Source organism: Schistocerca americana, unplaced genomic scaffold (assembly GCF_021461395.2).
Source record: "Schistocerca americana isolate TAMUIC-IGC-003095 unplaced genomic scaffold, iqSchAmer2.1 HiC_scaffold_29, whole genome shotgun sequence".
In the NCBI taxonomy this organism is placed as follows: Eukaryota; Metazoa; Arthropoda; class Insecta; order Orthoptera; family Acrididae; genus Schistocerca; species Schistocerca americana.
The window spans coordinates 3,636,335-3,643,695 of NW_025726005.1; positions in this window are offsets into that span (position 1 = coordinate 3,636,335).

Sequence of the window (7,361 nt, forward strand, 5' to 3'; positions counted from 1 at the left end):
TACAGTGTCCGTCCTCTTGTACTTAAGTCTGCATTGTGCATTTTGAATTTAAATCCGATGCAATATCTGTGTTTCATCGTCACTAAGAAGGTCCAAGGGATACGGTATACCTGAAGTGAAGGATCGGAATCTAAAACTGGACTATCAGGAGAGGTTCAAATCATAGAAAGTTAGAGTGTCAGTCCTCTTGTACTTAAGTCGGCATTGTGCCTGTTGTATTAAATTCGGATGCAATTTCTGTGTTTCATCGTCAATAAGAAATTCCAAGGGATACAGTAAACCTGAAGTGAAGCATCGGAATCTAAAACTGGACTCACAGGAGAGGGTCAAATCATAGAAAGTTAGATTGTCAGTCCTCTTGTACTTAAGTCGGCACTGTGCCTTTTGTATTAAATTCGGATGCAAATTTCTGTGTTTCATCGTCTACAAGATGGTCCAAGGGATACAGTAAACCTGAAGTGAAGCATCAGAATCTAAAACTGAACTCACAGGAGAGATTTAAATCATAGAAAGTTAGATTGTCAGTCCTCTTGTACTTAAGTCGGCATTGTGCCTTTTGTTTTAAATTCGGATGCAATTTCTGGTTTCATCGTCAATAAGAAGGTCCAAGGGATACAGTAAACCTTAAGTGAGGCATCGGAAAATAAAACTGGACTCACAGGAGAGCTTCAAATCATAGGAAGTTAGTGTGTCAGTCCTCTTGTACTTAAGTTTGCATTGCGCCTTTTGTAATAAATTCGGATGCAATTTCTGTGTTTCATCGTCAATAAGAAGGTCCTAGGTAAACAGTAAACCTGAAGTGAAGCATCGGAATCTAAATCTGGACTCACAGGAGAGGTTCAAATCATAGAAAGTTACAGTGTCAGTCATCTTGTACTTATGTCGGCATTGTGCCTTTTGTATTAAATTCGGATGCAATTTCTGTGTTTTATCGTCAATAAGAAGGTCCAAGGGATACAGTAAACCTGAAGTGAATTATCGGAATCTAAAACCGGACTCACAGAAGAGGTTCAAATCATAAAAAGTTAGAGTGTCAGTCCTCTTGTACTTAAATCGGTACTGTGCCTTTTGTATTAAATTCGGATGCAATTTCTGTGTTTTATCGTCAATAAGAAGGTCCAAGGAATACAGTAAACCTGAGGTGAAGCATCGTAATCTTAAACTGGACTCACAGGAGGGGATCAAATCAAAGAAAGTTAGACTATCAGTCCTCTTGTACTTAAGTCGGCATTGTGCCTTTTGAAATTAATTACGATGCAATTTCCGTGCTTCCTCGTCAAAAAGAAGGTCCAAGGTATACAGTATACCTGAAGTGAAGCATCGGAATCTAAAACTGGACTATCAGGAGAGGTTCAAATCATAGAAAGTTAGAGTGTCAGTCCACTTGTTCTTAAGTCAGCATTGTGCGTTTTGTATTAAATTCTGATGCAATTTCTGTGTTTCATCGTCAATAAGAAGGTCCAAGGTATACAGTAAACCTGAAGTGAAGCATCGGATTCTAAAACTGGACTCACAGGAGAGGTTCAAATCGTAGAAAGTTAGATTGTCAGTCCTCTTGTACTTAAGTCGGCATTGTGCTTTTTGTATTAAATTCGGATGCAATTTCTGTGTTTCATCGTCAATAAGAAAGTCCAAAGTATACAGTAAACCTGAAGTGAAACATCGGAATCTAAAACTGGACTCACAGGAGAGGTTCAAATCATATAAAGTTAGAGTGTCAGTCCTCTTGTACTTAAGTCGGCATTGTGCCTTTTGAATTTAATTCCGATGCAATTTCTGTGTTTCATCGTCACTAAGAAAGTCCAAGGGATACAGTAATCCTGAAGTGAAGCATCGGAATCTAAAACTGGACTCAGAGGAGAGATTCAAATCATAGAAAGTTAGAGTGTCAGTCCTCTTGTACTAAGGTCTGCTTTGTGCCCTTTGTATTAAATTCTGATGCAATTTCTGTGTTTCATCGTCAATAAGAAGGTCCAACGTATACAGTAAACCTGAAGTGAAGCATCGGAATCTAAAACTGGCCTCACAGGAGAGGTTCAAATCATAGAAAGTTAGAGTGTCCGTCCTCTTGTACTTAAGTCGGCATTGTGCCGTTTGAATTTAAATCCGATGCAATATCTGTGTTTCATCGTCACTAAGAAGGTCCAAGGGATACAGTATACCTGAAGTGAAGCATCGGAATCTAAAACTGGACTATCAGGAGAGGTTCAAATCATAGAAAGTTAGAGTGTCAGTCCACTTGTTCTTAAGTCAGCATTGTGCGTTTTGAATTAAATTCTGATGCAATTTCTGTGTTTCATCGTCAATAAGAAAGTCCAAAGTATACGGTAATCCTGAAGTGAAGCATCGGAATCTAAAAGTGGACTCAGAGGAGAGATTCAAATCATAGAAAGTTAGAGTGTCAGTCCTCTTGTACTAAGGTCTGCTTTGTGCCCTTTGTATTATATTCTGATGCAATTTCTGTGTTTCATTGTCAATAAGAAGGTCCAAGGTATACGGTAAACCTGAAGTGAAGCATCGGATCCTAAAACTGCACTCACAGGAGAGGTTCAAATCGTAGAAAGTTAGATTGTCAGTCCTCTTGTACTTAAGTCGGCATTGTGCTTTTTGTATTAAATTCGGATGCAATTTCTGTGTTTCATCGTCAATAAGAAAGTCCAAAGTATACGGTAAACCTGAAGTGAAGCATCGGAATCTAAAACTGGACTCACAGGAGAGGTTCAAATCACAGAAAGTGAGAGTGTCAGTGCTCTTGTACTTAAGTCGGCAACGTGCCTTTTGAATTACATTCGGATGCAATTTCTGTGTTTCATTGTCAATAAGAAGGTCTAAGGTATACAGTAAACCTGAAGTGAAGCATTGGAATCTAAAACTGGGCTCACAGGAGGGGTTCAATTCATAGAAAGTTAGAGTGTCAGTCCTCTTGTACTTATGTCGGCATTGTGCCTTTTGTATTTAATTTGGATGCAATTTCTGTGTTTCATCGTCAATAAGAAATTTCAAGTGATACAGTATACCTGAAGTGAAGCATCGGAATCAAAACTGGACTCACAGGAGAGGTTCAAATCATAGAAAGTTAGATCGTCAGTCTTCCTGGACTTAAGTCGGCATTGTGCCTTTTGTATTAAATTCGGATGCAATTTCTGTGTTTCATCGTCAGTAAGAAGGTCCAAGGGATACAGTAAACCTGAAGTGAAGCATCAGAATCTAAAACTGAACTCATAGGAGAGGTTCAAATCATTGAAAGTTAGAGTGTCAATCATCTTGTACTTAAGTTGGCTTTGTGCATTTTGTTTTAAATTTGGATGCAATTTCTGTGTTTCATCGTTAATTAAAATGTCCAAGGGATACAGTAAACCTGAAGTGAAGCATCGGAATCTAATACTGGACTCACAGGAGAGGTTCAAATCATAGAAAGTTAGAGTGTCAGTCCTCTTGTACTTATGTCGGCATTGTGTCATTTGTATTGAATTCGGTAGCAATTTCTATGTTTCATCGTCAATAAGAAGGTCCAAGGGATACAGTAAACCTGAAGTGAAGTATCGGAACCCAAAACTGGACTCACAGGAGAGGTTCAAATCATAGAAAGTGAGAGTTTCAGTGCTCTTGTACTTAGGTCGGCATTGTGCTTTTTGTATTAAATTCGGATGCAATTTCTGTGTTTCATCGTCAATAAGAATGTCCAAGGTATACAGTAAACCTGACGTGAAGCATTGGAATCTAAAACTGGGCTCACAAGAGAAGTTCAAATCATAGAAAGTTAAGTTGTCAGTCCTCTTGTACTTAAGTCGGCATTGTGCCTGTTGTATTAAATTCGGATGCAATTTCTGTGTTTCATCGTCAATAAGAAATTCCAAGGGATACAGTTAACCTGAAGTGAAGCATCGGAATCTAAAGCTGGACTCACAGGAGAGGTTCAAATCATAGAAAGTTAGATTGTCAGTCCTCTTGTACTTAAGTCGGCACTGTGCCTTTTGTATTAAATTCGGATGCAATTTCTGTGTTTCATCGTCCATGAGAGGGTCCAAGGGATACAGTAAACATGGAGTGAGGCATCGGAATCTATAACTGGACTCACAGGAGAGGTTCAAATCATAGGAAATTAGAGTGTCAGTCCTCTTGTACTTAAATCGGCACTGTGCCTTTTGTATTATATTCGGATGCAATTTCTGTGTTTCATCGTCAATGAGAAGGTCCAAGGAATACAGTAAACTTGAGGTGAAGCATCGGAATCTTAAACTGGACTCACAGTAGGAGTTCAAATCAAAGAAAGTTAGAGTATCAGTCCTCTTGTACTTAAGTCGGCATTGTGCCTTTTGATATTAATTACGATGCAATATCTGTGCTTCCTCGTCAAAACGAAGGTCCAAGGTATACAGTAAACCTGAAGTGAAACATCGGAATCTAAAACTGGACTCACAGGAGAGTTTCAAATCATAGAAAGTTAGAGTGACAGTCCTCTTGTACTTAAGTCGCCATTGTGCCTTTTGTATTATATTCGGATGCAATTTCTGTGTTTCATCGTCACTAAGAAGGTCCAAGGGATACAGCATACCTGAAGTGAAGCATTGGAATCTAAAACTGGACTCACAGGAGAGGTTCAAATCGTAGACAGTTAGATTGTCAGTCCTCTTGTACTTAAGGCGGCATTGTGCCACTTGAATTTAATTCCGATGCAATTTCTGTGTTTCATCGTCACTAAGAATGCCCAAGGGATACAGTAATCCTGAAGTGAAGCATCGGAATCAATAACTGGACTCAGAGGAGAGATTCAAATCATAGAAAGTTAGAGTGTCAGTCCTCTAGTACTAAGGTCTGCTTTGTGCCTTTTGTATTATATTCGGATGCAATTTCTGTGTTTCATCGTCAATGAGAAGGTCCAAGGAATACAGTAAACCTGAAGTGAAGCATCAGAATCTAAAACTGAACTTACAGGAGAGGTTCAAATCATAGAAAGTTAGATTGTCACTCCTCTTGTACTTAAGTTGGCTTTGTGCCCTTTAGTATTAAATTTGGATGCAATTTCTGTGTTTCATCGTCAATTAAGAGGTCCAAGAGATACAGTAAACCTGAAGTGAAGCATCGGAATCTAATACTGGACTCACAGGAGAGGTTCAAATCATAGAAAGTTAGAGTGTCTGTCCTCTTGTAGTTAAGTCGGCATTGTGCCTTTTGAAATTAATTACGATGCAATTTCTGTGCTTCCTCGTCAAAAAGAAGGTCCAAGGTATACAGTAAACCTGAAGTGAAACATCGGAATCTAAAACCGGACGCGTAGAAGAGGTTCAAATCATAAAAAGTTAGAGTGTCAGTCCTCTTGTACTTAAATCGGCACTGTGCCTTTTGTATTATATTCGGATGCAATTTCTGTGATTCATCGTCAATAAGAAGGTCCAAGGAATACAGTAAACCTGAAGTGAATTATCGGAATCTAAAACCGGACTCACAGAAGAGGTTCAAATCATAAAAAGTTAGAGTGTCAGTCCTCTTGTACTTAAATCGGCACTGTGCCTTTTGTATTAAATTCGGATGCAATTTCTGTGTTTCATCGTCAATAAGAAGGTCCAAGGAATACAGTAAACCTGAGGTGAAGCATCGGAATCTTAAACTGGACTCACAGGAGGGGATCAAATCAAAGAAAGTTAGACTATCAGTCCTCTTGTACTTATGTCGGCATTGTGCCTTTTGAAATTAATTACGATGCAATTTCCGTGCTTCCTCGTCAGAAAGAAGGTCCAAGGTATACAGTATACCTGAAGTGAAGCATCGGAATCTAAAACTGGACTATCAGGAGAGGTTCAAATCATAGAAAGTTAGACTGTCAGTCCACTTGTTCTTAAGTCAGCATTGTGCGTTTTGTATTAAATTCTGATGCAATTTCTGTGTTTCATCTTCAATAAGAAGGTCCAAGGTATACAGTAAACCTGAAGTGAAGCATCGGATTCTAAAACTGGACTCACAGGAGAGGTTCAAATCGTAGAAAGTTAGATTGTCAGTCCTCTTGTACTTAAGTCGGCATTGTGCTTCTTGTATTAAATTCGGATGCAATTTCTGTGTTTCATCGTCAATAAGAAAGTCCAAAGTATTCAGTAAACCTGAAGTGAAACATCGGAATCTAAAACTGGACTCACAGGAGAGGTTCAAATCATATAAAGTTAGAGTGTCAATCCTCTTGTACTTAAGTCGGCATTGTGCCTTTTGAATTTAATTCCGATGCAATTTCTGTGTTTCATCGTCACTAAGAAAGTCCAAGGGATACAGTAATCCTGAAGTGAAGCATCGGAATCTAAAACTGGACTCAGAGGAGAGATTCAAATCATAGAAAGTTAGAGTGTCAGTCCTCTTGTACTAAGGTCTGCTTTGTGCCCTTTGTATTAAATTCTGATGCAATTTCTGTGTTTCATCGTCAATAAGAAGGTCCAACGTATACAGTAAACCTGAAGTGAAGCATCGGAATCTAAAACTGGCCTCACAGGAGAGGTTCAAATCATAGAAAGTTAGAGTGTCCGTCCTCTTGTACTTAAGTCGGCATTGTGCATTTTGAATTTAAATCCGATGCAATATCTGTGTTTCATCGTCACTAAGAAGGTCCAAGGGATACAGTATACCTGACTTGAAGCATCGGAATTTAAAACTGGACTATCAGGAGAGGTTCAAATCATAGAAAGTTAGAGTGTCAGTCCTCTTGTACTTAAGTCGGCATTGTGCCTGTTGTATTAAATTCGGATGCAATTTCTGTGTTTCATCGTCAATAAGAAAATCCAAGGGATACAGTAAACCTGAAGTGAAGCATCGGAATCTAAAACTGGACTCACAGGAGAGGGTCAAATCATAGAAAGTTAGATTGTCAGTCCTCTTGTACTTAAGTCGGCACTGTGCCTTTTGTATTAAATTCGGATGCAAATTTCTGTGTTTCATCGTCTACAAGATGGTCCAAGGGATACAGTAAACCTGAAGTGAAGCATCAGAATCTAAAACTGAACTCACAGGAGAGGTTTAAATCATAGAAAGTTAGATTGTCAGTCCTCTTGTACTTAAGTCGGCATTGTGCCTTTTGTTTTAAATTCGGATGCAATTTCTGGTTTCATCGTCAATAAGAAGGTCCAAGGGATACAGTAAACCTTAAGTGAGGCATCGGAAAATAAAACTGGACTCACAGGAGAGCTTCAAATCATAGGAAGTTAGTGTGTCAGTCCTCTTGTACTTAAGTTTGCATTGCGCCTTTTGTAATAAATTCGGATGCAATTTCTGTGTTTCATCGTCAATAAGAAGGTCCTAGGTAAACAGTAAACCTGAAGTGAAGCATCGGAATCTAAAACTGGACTCACAGGAGAGGTTCAAATCATAGAAAGTTACAGTGT